We start from the raw sequence: 13,137 nt of genomic DNA on the forward strand, positions 1-13,137 counted from the left end.
CTGACTAAGGTGAATGGTGACTGTTATCAGGGTAAGGTACAGGAAGGTAGTAGAATGGAGAGATAATACTGGGCCGGGAGTTGCAACCTGTCAACTGTCTGGTCAGTTGGACCAGGCGGGGGGGTGTCATCGCGACAGTCTTACCCATACCACTCTGTCATGGTACCTACTTAGAACGTCATACAGTAATCAAGCCACACAGGTGTGCCAAAGCCTCTTCCGCCAATGGGGTAAAAGGTCCCAACACCCAGAACACCTGTTCCTGGAGCAACCGTCTTAAAACACCTTGAGTCAGAGTGGCTTTGCTCATATAGTGTGGAAATCCCAACTCCTGCCAAAGATTTGGCTTCTCCTAAAGCAGGACTATTCAAATTCAATCCTTGAGGGCTGGTATCCGGCATGTTTTCGAAGTTTCCCTCTCTCAGCACACCTGGAAGAGGGAAACCTCTAAACATGCAGGATACCAGCCCTCAAGGACTGGATTTGCCTACCTCTGTCCTAAAGAAAGGCCTGCCTCTCATCTGTAATAATGGTATGTTCCTTTGATAAATGAAAGCAAGGTTTTTTGAATGGATAATGTAATGTTGTGAGTTGTTTTAACTTGAAATTTGATGTTTTTATAAAGCAGAAATGTGTGTTTGTTTAACTAGCTAAGTCAAGTTTTTTTTTTTTTTACTGATAATAATAAATAAATATTTGTTTTAACTCACAGGTTTAAGTTGTAACAGCAAGCGATTAAAAGTTGAATCAACTTTCATAACTTTGAAAAGAAAGTTGGGACAATGAGAACATTGTAGTGAAGTCAACTTTCAGAACTCTTGTCAGAACTTGTAAACCTTAGTTAAGTCAACAACAGTAGACAAAAGCTGAGAAAACTCAAAAGTCTCTTGCATCACGTTGCCTTGATATTTTCTGTTTTCTCAATTTTTTCTTTTTTACAGTGTGCCATCAAATCATCTGCTACATCCATCCATCCATCCATCCATCCATCCATCCATCCATCCATCCATCATCTGCTACATGTTTCTTTTATTATTTGTTTGATTTAGCAGCTCCTTGTGGCAGAAATTACACATCCATCTTTAAGTTAGTTAAGTCATTGTGTCAGAAAGGATAGGCCTGTTAGCTCAACGGCTGATAGGCCTTGAGCTATTGTGAAGGCACTGTGTCCAACATCAGTTTCATAGTTGTTGTCTTTGTCGTCTTTGTTAGCAATTTCTTTAAACATCTTCTCTGATGAAACTACTGGTCAGATGCATTTAAATTTTTTTAATACAAAAGTTGTTCACAGTTTTAAGCAATTTTGATTTTACATTTTTTTTCCTGAATTTTTTAAATATTAAAATTTTCCCTTTAAGCCTTTAAGTTCAGTTTTCCACATGATATTTGTGATGTCACAAATTCTGATTACAAAGGAAAATGCCCCATCTAGGACTAGAGCTTGGTTTGTCCATTCTAGAATTATTAAAAGTTCAGTATGTAAGACTTGGAGGTGCTAGGCTGCTTATATGAGCTTTTGTAGTGTTATACACTGTTACTGCTGAGCAGCACTTGTGATCACAAATAAAGATTTTGTTAGAAAAAGTCTGCCCCACATCCTCTACATGGAAATCCATGTAAGGAGAGCATGGATGTGACTGACCAAGATGGTAGTTATCTTAGAAATGGAGTTATTTAAAACATGTCCCGCTCCCAGCACTTGTAAGCACGCGAACACATACAGATCTCATAAACTAAACCTTGACACTGAAATATGCCATATTACACCTTATAAACATTATAATTTCATATTGTTTAGCTTTGGTGAGCCTCTGCTTATTGATTCTGGCATGGCAAAAAAAGGCTAATCATATGTGTAAAATTATGTTAAAGGACACACAGATATTGATTTGGAGTCCCGTGTCAGTAAGTCTGAGAGAAGAGCCACAGCACTGTCAAGTGGTACTTGGATGGTCTGAGTATGTCACATTGATGGCATGTAATGTGTTTAGCAGGATACTCTTATTGCAATTTTCCCACAAAGAGAGAATGCTATTCTAGCTGGCACACATGTGACGCTAGAATAGTGTGCAGTCATTACAGCCAAGACCAAATGGCTCGAGGTAAAAAAATCTCTGTGGTACAGACACCAAGCAGCTGTTAACCCTTCATGTGCTGGGGCCCGGTAATTGGCTGGAAAAGCCTTTGTCTGAAAGAGGAGAGAAGGTGGTGTGGAGGCATGTTTGTGGTGTGTGTACATGTGTGTGCAATTGTGAATGTGTGTGTGTGTCCTTGGGGGTCTCTCTATCCATCTTTCTTGCTCTCACTCTCTGGTCCAGAGCTTGTTACCATAGCAACATAGAAGAAGAGGTAATGCTGCTGGAGTCCCAAAAATTGTATTATCTTTTCAAACACACACACACACACACACACACACACACACACACAAACACACACACACACACACAGACACTCGTCCGTACACACAAATACACATGCTGCTTTTTCGTCTATCTTGCACATATACAAACTGGCAGCCAGCTACTGTGTATATGCGTGTGTGTGCATTTATCTGTGTGTGTCCAGTACAGCTTGTTCATGCTGGCAGGCAAAAGCATACAGACACACTCGCACAGAGAGACAGAGGGAGATGGGCTAAAGGAGAAGCAGGACAGGCTGTGTTGCAGCTGAGTGGACGAGGTCATGTAAGAACAGCAGGAGAGTTTATTTATGTCACTGACAGGGGATAATTGGCTTTTACTTGATTATTTCTTGTACTCTTTGGAGGTGTCAGTTGGTGTACAACAGGGAGATCTACTTCAGCAATCTGCCACAAGGTACAGCAGCAGCCAGTGGCGGACAGACTATTGGGAAGTTCAGGAATTTTTTCCCAGATGGATGGTAATTATCATGTATGAAAAATATTTTTCACCATGCTACAATGTCCAATCAATAATGCCAAAAGTCCAATCATATTCAATAATCATTTAGTGACTTTTAGTGTTTAGTAATCAGTGATCAAGGCTTTACTGTCCAATAATATTTAAACAAGTCATTTGTCATTTGAGGTCTATTTAATTACAATATCCAGCCTGTAAATGTAACTTAGCAACAGGAGCTAATGTTATCATTAAATTTATATTGTAATATATGGTCTCTTTGCTACCCTGCTAATTCATCCAGCTAGCACTAATTTGTGAGATTATACATTACATGAAGTTGACATTAGTGTTACTGAACTCAGTTGTGTGTGTTAGCATCTGTTAAAAAGCTGAAACTACCTCACACATTAAACGTGGTGTTGACATGGCAGTATTTGTCAGTGTGGTGTAGAGTTGGATGATATAGCCAAAATGTAAAAAAAAAAAAAAAAAAAAAAAAAAAAAAAACATTTTGATGTTTATTATTTGTCTGCATATGTATGGATGTATACATGGATGTATTTATCTAATATTATTTACTGTTATAATCAGATAGTCCATCATCATGATTAATCTGATTAAAAATTTGAATGCATTTTGCCTATCTGCAGTGCAGAATGACTCTGAACGTCTCTGCCAAAACATTTTGGGCAGTTTGTCCAAGTAGAGTTAACATCACACATGCACAAATGGGCAGTTGATCGGGTAGTGACAGGCAGCAGAACCAACCTTTTAAGATGGAAGATGCTAAACAGCACATTGGTCCTCTGAATGGGAAATTTGAGTAAAAAAAAAACAAAAACAAGACAGAACAGTTGTTTCAAGTTGTTTCGTTGAAACTGTTAAAGGTCTTTAATAAACACGTTAAGTGCATATATATTGCCTTCTTTCTTGAGTCTGTTTGCTCATGCAAAATGAAACACGATTAAAATAGATTAAAAATGAATGATATTTAATTGTGATTAATCAAAATTAATCCACCGCAACCCTGTGATTAATCTGATTAAAAATTTTAATCCTTTGACAGCACTAGTTATAATTTAAAGTTATAATTGTTTTCTGGCTATGTGAATTGAAGATAAAACGGTTAACCTACTGCCTATGCCATCTATGGAGATCCATATTCACAATAAATATATTTGATGCAAACAGGTTGCAATTTGAATTTTTGTTTAACAAGAAAAGTGTGCAGAACAATAATCTCAATATTATGATTAAGGTATTTTCCATGATTTTCGGAGAGCAACACCCCAGTTAATAAAATAAATTTGATATATTGCTCAACTCCTGTGTGGTCAGTGTTTCCAGTTGACAAGCTTCCGCCTTCTCTCTTCCCCATTGTCACCCCTTGTTAAAATCTGTACTCTCATTCTTAAAAAAAAAAAAAAAAAAAAAAACATAACAAGATGATGGCAGTCAAGATGGTAAACTTCAGGCTTCAAAAGCCAAACTCTTTAAATAATTTGATGGGAGTCATGTCCACAGGTAGTGACAACGCTCAATGCCAGACAAAAACAAGTTCACAGAGAAACATTCATCCATCATTCAAACATGGCTGGTCAAATCAAACATTTTAGTAACCTAATGTTTGCCACCGAGCATGCAAGTAAGTCCTTAGCATGTAATAAATCTAATGCTTTCTTCTTAGCATTGCAGTAGTCTGATGTTTGTATCATGTTGTATTTAAGTAAGTAGCCTAATATTTGGCATTTATATAATATCCGAGATAAAGCTTGAGGGTTTATGTTGAGCGGAGAAGCTGAAGTTACTCTGTTGCTGAGTGCATTTTCCATTGTACTTCAGATTTTATATTGTGATAAGATAAACATAATGGTCATCATTACTCTTTTTCGCCATATTTGGTTATTATTACAGTTTAGTGTTTTTCTGTTATTTAATACAATGATAACAATGTTCTGTATGTAAATTTTTTTCTCAGCCCTGGAACTCTAACCATTTTTTGTTTAAATAATTATTTCAAAGCTATAAATGTGCAATGATTAGTCAAGTTATCACTGGAATAAAAAAGTACAAGTTGACTGTGGGCAGCCAAACAGTACACATTGCATTAGTGTGTCCATATCTAATGACTTCTGTTCATTCATATCTGTGTCTTATAATCATATAATAGTGCTGTAATCACCTTTACATGTATCCTATGTATATATAATTTAGCCTCAGTGTGTGTCTGTGTGTGGGCCTGTTAATTTCCACAGTGAATGCAGTGTTTAAGGCTGTTTATATGTTAATGAGTTCTGTCATCTAGAACATAATAGCTTTACTAATGTAATCACAGCCATTATCACGCTCATGATCTCTGTCTCCGACATTATCGCTGGTGTCACATGCTTGTCAATGCTACTGGGATCCTCTGAGTGTCCCCTGCATTTGTGTAATACACCAGTTGTCTGCACCCCACTGACATTTCTTGCCATTCACAGTCTTATGTGAATGTGAAAATTTAATTGAAAAGACAGCTATGTAATCTTCACTCTTTAATCTCTGTCATTTACATATGTATACGTAGCCCAAATGTACATATAGTGCATCTGTGTCTGTCTTTGCCTGTGTCAATGTGCAAATCAATTTTATATGTAAGATTACATTGAAATAATCCCTTTCTCTTATTCCAAGATAGGACGTAGCAACACGGAGTGTACTGTAGAAATTTCCAGGAGGTGGATCCATAAATTCAGTTAATATTGAACTTTATTGACAGCAGTAAGCCAACAGGGAACATTAACCTCTCATGATATGGATATGAGCTACTGTAGCTTGTCTGATGGTAAAACTGATCGATAATATAGATGATGATGTTTTTGTTGCACCAGGAATCTAAGAATCTTATTTGAGATGCAAACCACGGTTTTGCTTTTTCATAGATCTGTTTTGGTGAGGTTTATCTGAGGCTCCTAAACACTGTGATCAATAGATGATTGGCTAGTCACTTAAACATCACAAAATACATGTGAAACCTAAAGAAAGCACTGGGACATTACCATGGGCTACTTGGTAACTCGGTCATTTTTCTTGTGTCAGGAAACTTCTTTCAATGTTCAACAACAGCAGGCAGCAAATACTGTAGTTGTTCCTCATTGTGTGTCAAAGAACCAGTGAATTTTTGGACCAAAGCAACTCCTCTTTTTGCATGATCATTCACAACAGCAAGGTTCTTGATTTTGTCATGAGCTCTTTTTCATCTCTTGTGTACCATGTACTAGGCATCACATCCGAAAACCCAACTTAAATATCAAGAGTTTTCAACAACTTCATGGTATTCATAGAAGCAAAGATTTGAGATCAACTGAAACCCTTACAGGTGGTTCATTGTTGCCTATGCTAGTTTTTATAGAGTGAATAATTTCTGATTTTATCTAAGATGAAACATCTGGGGTGCCCATGGCTCAGGAGGTAGAGTGGGTCATTCAATAACCAAAGGGTTAGCCGTTCAAATCCTGTTCTGTCCTAGACATGTACCGTTGTGTCCACTTTGCCTCCAGAACACTGGTGTATGAATGTTCGGTGGTGGTCGGCGGGGCAGCCATGCTTCCGTCAGCCTGCCCCAGGGCAGCTGTGGCAACAAATGTAGTTTACTACCATCAAAATGTGAGAGTGAATGAATAATGGATCCATTGTGATTAGTAATGTGTGTGTGTGTGTGTATATATATATATATATATATATATATATATATATCTATATATATATATATATATATATATATATATATATATATATATATATATGTGTGTGTATTGATCATCTTATTGGTGCACCTGTTTCCTGTCCTTAAGTTACTTATTCACTATTTAAGATTCACATATGCTCACTCTTTTGTGCTGGTTGACTATTTTCAGAGAGAAATTGACCCAAGTTCTCAGCATTGAAATCAGTGTAAAGGTAGGCAACTGACACAGGTGGAAACAGAGTTGTCAAATATCCAGCTGCCAACACAAAACAACACTCAAACTACAACTTCACACTAGAACACCTGCACATATAAATCTTATATATTAAACCTTAAACTAATATTCATCCAAAATTATTTTTTGTTTGAACTGCGTCTGTATTTAACTAAGACTCCTCCTCAGCTAGTGTTTGGTTGATTTGCCCTAGTGGACTGTACCACTACACCCATGCATAAAGTTCATGTTAACCTAATCTAAAACAAAATGTAATTCTTCTAAATGACCTTTTTACCTATGAGTCATTTTCTGGAAACATACTCACTTTCATACACACACTTGTTTTCTCTCTGTTTATTTTGTTGTGAATACAGTGATGGTCTCTAATCTCTCTCTGTCTCTTCCTGCCCTTATGATAAACTGCCTGTCAAACATTGTTTTCTTATCACTGTGTGTGTGTGTGTGTGTGTGTGTGTGTGTGTGTGTGTGTGTGAGAGAGAGAGAGAGAGAGGAGAGAGAGAGAGAGAGAGAGAGAGGAGAGGAGAGAGAGAGAGAGAGAGAGGAGGAGAGAGAGGAGAGAGAGAGAGAGAGAGAGAGCGCATGAATGCCTCCTAATGAAAAGGGCAAGTCTATATGTGTGTTTTGTTTTAGCCAGACTTTGTCTCCAGCGCAACTCCAGAGCCTTTGGGAGAAAAACATTAATGTCATGAGATGCTCTTCCTCCTCCTCTTCTTCCTCCCTCTCTCATCTTTTGTCCTTCCCTTTCTAACCTGTTATCTGTTCTGTTTGTCCTGCGCTGATCTTGCAGAGTACAGGATACACTTAAGTGTGTTCATTCATTATCTAATTAACCAATTTACCAACCACTAATTCTTTTTCATCAGTCTGCAGATTAACTATGGATATGTGTGTGTGTGTGTGTGTGTGTGTTTGGAGGAAGAGGGTTTCTTTTTGACTGTGTGTTAAATTATTAACCCCTCATTATCAGGTGAAAGTCAGGAGCGTTTGGAAGCCCTTAACACTGATCTGACTGATCAGACAATAATCCGTGTTCTTTTCATCAGGCTAAAGTGAGCTTTTGAGATATTAGGATTTTGCATCATTTGTTGTGTTTGGAGCAAAAGGAACAAACCTGTAGCCTTTTTCACACCAACATCTTCCTGTGAAATCATCAGGAATACAGTGGTTGCATTCTCCTTAGTGATTCACATCAGGACACAAGGATCCCCCCCCCCCCCCCCCTTGATTCATAGATGAGGAGAAGGAAGAGTTTGGAAGTCATCGGGCTTGCTGCCACATGAAAACACCCTTCAGGCAGACTGTGGAGTTACACATCAAAGGGAGAGCGGAAATAAATCTTGAAATCTGATGATGGGAAGCAGCCCTCTGTAGTGTCAAAACATTAGCACTGCTGGGTGTAATCAGAGTTCACTGAGATGCTGTAAAGGAAGTCAGGAATTCAGGGGATACAGATCAAGTGGTTTTATTGGCACAAATTTATTGATAAGTGCTGGTAATTCTATGTAATCAGTGAACAAAGCATGCGTTTTTGAGCTATAAATAGAAGTACACATAACTCCTGTTCCCTAAACGCAATGGTGAATATTGTGATTGAGAAGCTGGACACAGTTCATATAAAGTGACTGTGCATAATCTGAGATACTTGTACAGGGGTTGGACAAAATAATGGAAACACCTTAAAAAATCAACAAAATATAATTTAATATGGTGTAGGTCCGCCTTTTGCGGCAATTGCAGCCTCAATTCTCCGAGGTATTGATTCATACAACTTGTGAATTGTTTCCAAAGGAATTTTAAGCCATTCTTCAGTTAGAATACCCTCCAACTCTTTTAGAGACGATGGCGGTGGAAATTGACGTCTTACTTGAATCTCTAAAACTGATCATAAATGCTGAATAATGTTGAGGTCTGGGGACTGTGCCGGCCATACGAGATGCTCAACTTCATTAGAATGTTCCTCATGCCATTCTTTAACAATTCTAGCTGTATGGATTGGGGCATTATCATCTTGAGGTGAAGGTGTTTCCATTATTTTGTCCAACCCCTGTACTTTACTTGAGTATTTATATTTTTTTGCAGCTTTATCCACTACATTCCAGAGGCAAAGTGTACTTTTTATTGTTACATTTTTTTGACTGCTTTAGTTCCTTTTTAGTTCCTTTTTTCATTTCTTTTTACGATCAAAGGTGGTAATTTTGAATGTTTGTAATAAACTGAAGGATAATATGATCCTTTAGGTTTTAAATTTGAAATTCTGTTGATTCTCAAGTGAAATGAGCTCTTTAAAACTCACTTGGAATTGGAATATATATCTTCACAAAGCTAAAAACGCCTGTTTTTCTGAGTACATGAAGAGATGACGTTATGATGAATATGATGCATTAACTGAACTAGACAACACTATACTCAGATCAACCATAATGTCATGAGCTTTGACAGAGGAAATGGTAATAATGTTGATTATCTGATTCATTGGTTGGGTTATATTAGGCAGCAAGTGAACTTTATTCCTTAAGGTTGGTGTGTTGGATTCAGTAACATGGGCAAGACAGGGCCAAATTGTGATGGTGACAACAGGGACATTGCATCTCCAAATCTGCAGTTGTTAGTGTCTACCAAAAATGGTCCAAGAAGGACCCAATTGAGCATTGATGGGGAACATAATATTACCACCTGATAAATATTACATAGGTCTTCTTTAAGCTGCCAAAATAATGCTGATCTGAGGCCTGGACTGCACGAGACCTGTGAAGGTGTACTGTGGCATCCAGTGCCAAGATGCTAGCTGGGCTCGTGTTATCTAGCACATACCACAAATGAGTGACTGGATTGAGATTTGGTTGATTGGTCAAATGATATTGTTAAGCAACTTTGGGGGAAGTTTGCTATGTTCATAAGATAGTGTTTAGTGAAATAGTTTACCCATCACTCCTCACATTCTCTCAGCTCTCCCCCTTCTGTCACTGCTATGCTCCAAAGATCCAACATGGTGATGGCGAAAACACAGACTCCTGGTTTCAAAACTGCAAGTCAAAGACCAATGAAAGACGTCATGGTAGCGCTGTCCACTTCCTGTATACAGGAACTAACTAATGTTGCAGTAACTCAAAAAGCACTTTTGACCACAGACATATTTGATACTGATCTGTTGCTTGCAAATGTACAGGCCTACTGAAACCTGACAATCCCATTACAACATTCTAGGACATATCATGTTAACATCCCCCACAGATAATGAACTCAAAGCTGAACGAGCACAGACACCAGAGGTTCATAAGAAAAGCCATGTCATACTGCAATATGTGATCTTTATGACTAACATTTGACAGTTTTGCACCCCGAATGACAATAAATATTTTTCCATGAGTGTTGTCTCTGTCTTCCCACACAGAAAAACAAAGCAAACTCTGACATGTTGTGCTTTTTCATGAATTTGCAGTCATCTGGAGGTAACGTCTGGATGCCTCACTCCATTCTGTATCTCAACAAAACCTGTGAAACTCTTTCCTACATTTCATTTGTCCATTATTTACCAGCACCTAATAAATGAAATGAAGTCCATGTTCCATTATTAATGAAAACAGTATGAATCTTCACACTTTAGCTGTGATTTATCGCACATCTTTCACAATATTCTTCTGAGATTGTGTAAGACAAAATAGGTCTTCATCACTGATGTGCACTTGGATCAAGCTGAAAGGATTCTTGAAAGTGATTTTTCAACACTCCTGTTTGGCTTCGGACATAAAAAGTGGTTCAGCTGAAACATATCAAAGCAAATGTTTCTTGCTTCTTAAGAGGCAAAGCTATTATGAATTGATCATTATATCAGGAGGTGTGAGGGGCAGTTTCAGATATTTACACATTATGATGAGTTGTGGGTCAGAGTGAGTTGAGATGAGATAAGATGGCGTGAGAACAGGCCTTGAGAGTCGCTACAGTGTGTTTGCTCTGACAATGAATCTACTCTAAACCGTTTGCACTCGGAAATGTGTCTGAGTGGCCCTTTTTCAGTGTATCACTCTCTCTGCAGAGTCTCAGTCTCTTTGCTTATTGTGGGCTCAGTGTGTGTCTTTATCTCTCTGTTTAATGCTTTGTTTGACCAGGCTCCAAAAGCTGTTATGTTAGAGCTGGGATATAGGCCCAGCATTTAAAACACACACACACACCTTTGTAACACATTACACATGTTTTTCCATGCTGCAAATGCACTGAAAGAATGCTAATTTGCTGTAAATACCACTTGACCTGTCTCACTGTTCTATGTGCCAGCATATGTATAAAAGGAAGAATGTAGAATATTCATGGCTATTTTTTTCATCCTATCATTTTTGTTTGATTCACAGACAAGGACTTCAATTGGCCACTGGACTCCGATATATAACATCTGGCACATATATCATGTGTAACAGTCCAGTCACCACACGCTGGTGGATTTGACATTTGATTAGTATTTTTGGTAGATATTACTGATTACTAAATTATTAGACATTCTTTTTTGATGACAGCCTAAGGTATACCATTTTTAATGACTTGCATTGTCTCAGTAAAACTGAAAAACTAAAATTAAAAGGACGTTGATACTATATCATTCTCAAAAACAACAGGCCCAACTAGAATGAGTTTGCGGGAAGAGATATACAATGTATATTAAACATCCATGTACTATTTTTATAGTCTGGTTTTTAATACACAATAAGATCAAAAGATATTATCCATTTCTCCATTTTCTGAATCACCTAGTCCTCGAGAGGGTCACAGGGGTGCTGGAACCTATCTTGACTGCCTATGGCTGAAGGTGCGGTACTTCCTGGACATGAAAGTTCATTGCAGGTCTACTAAAGCATATTACATTCACTAATCAGAAACATAGCTAGTTTTACATGTAAACCTGTAAATGTTACGACACCTCTTCTCCCAGCTGTGATTCGGGACAGCTGTGACTCAGAGGGTGGGTCGTCCAATAACTAGAAGGTTGTTGGTTCGAATCCTGCTCTGTCCCGATCATGTGCCATTATGTCCTTGGGCAAGACACTACACCCACCTTGCCTCCAGTGTCACTCACTGGTGTATGAATGTGAATGAATGTCTGGTGATGGTCAGAGAGGCTGTTGGCAGGGATTGACAGCCATAGTTCTGTCAGTCTGGCCCAGGGCAGCTGTGGCTAGAGATGTAGTTTACCACCACCAGCGTGTAAATGTGAGAGTGAATGAATAATGGATTCAGTGTAAAGCGCTTTGAATGCTTAGAAATGTGCTATATAAATCCAATCCATTATTATTATTATTATTATTATTATTATTATTATTATTATTATTATTATTATTATTATTTTTATTATTATTATTATTAATAATAATTTATTTTTATTAGAAATATTTAAGAATTAGCACATTGGTAATGACTGGTGTTTTAATGACTGGTCTTTTAGACAAGACAAATCTTGAAAACTTTACTAACCTCTTCGTGGATGAACTGTGTCAGGTGACATTGGGAAATGCTAAATGGGAACAGCTTCAGAAATGTGTTCTGTGACCACTGACCTTTACCCACCAAAGTCACTCCAGTTGATCATTGTGTTTAACTGAATATTTGTTGCAGATATTGCAGTATTCTGTCAAACTATTCTTGAGTCATCCCGTTTTAAACCAAATGGGACAGATTATCAGACAGACAGACTATATTATAGAGACTTGCCATGGATCTAAAAGCTCCACACAGATGTTGATGCACCTTTAAATATGATTTTAAATCTGTTGTAAAATTATTACCCTTGTAATTTCATGACAATCTTGAGATCAATATAGCACTGGCCACTGATGTGTTCAGATGACGGAGGGCTGAGATTTGCAATAAAATCAGTTGTTGAACCAGGTTCACTTTTTATAATTAAAATTCAGAGTTAAAATATGCATTTCCCCCTGTTTTCAGTCTCATCGATATGAATGGGAGGAGTCATAAAGCCACCGGCAGAATTCTGCATGATCTGTGGTGTACAATATTTACATTTTAACTAAATATTGAAAACTTATTTGCTTTGCTTATTAGCTTATTGTGCTCCAGGTATTCACTGGTTCAATTAATATTTAACCAAAACTACTTAATTTATAACCCTAATAATGTTTTAAACATAAACAGTGGCACAGAGGCTCAGAGTGCTGACCATGAACTACAGCATCCAGGGTTGCACAGACTTTTATTGTTCCACTGTCCTTAAATATGTATTGTAGGGGAAAAACATCTTCATGATGAAAAATCAATTAAAGCCCGAGTTCTTAAGAGCTACACTGAGTATATCTTGTAGTATTTAC

The 13,137-nt window shown here is 37.7% G+C and overlaps 1 protein-coding gene across 1 annotated transcript in view; it reads left to right on the plus strand.

Annotated features, from left to right (window-relative positions):
- Positions 1-13,137, plus strand: part of aff2 (AF4/FMR2 family, member 2) — a 437,847-nt gene that overhangs the window by 60,224 nt on the left and 364,486 nt on the right. The window lies entirely within an intron of this gene.

This window comes from Sphaeramia orbicularis, chromosome 10 (assembly GCF_902148855.1).
Source record: "Sphaeramia orbicularis chromosome 10, fSphaOr1.1, whole genome shotgun sequence".
In the NCBI taxonomy this organism is placed as follows: domain Eukaryota; kingdom Metazoa; phylum Chordata; class Actinopteri; order Kurtiformes; family Apogonidae; genus Sphaeramia; species Sphaeramia orbicularis.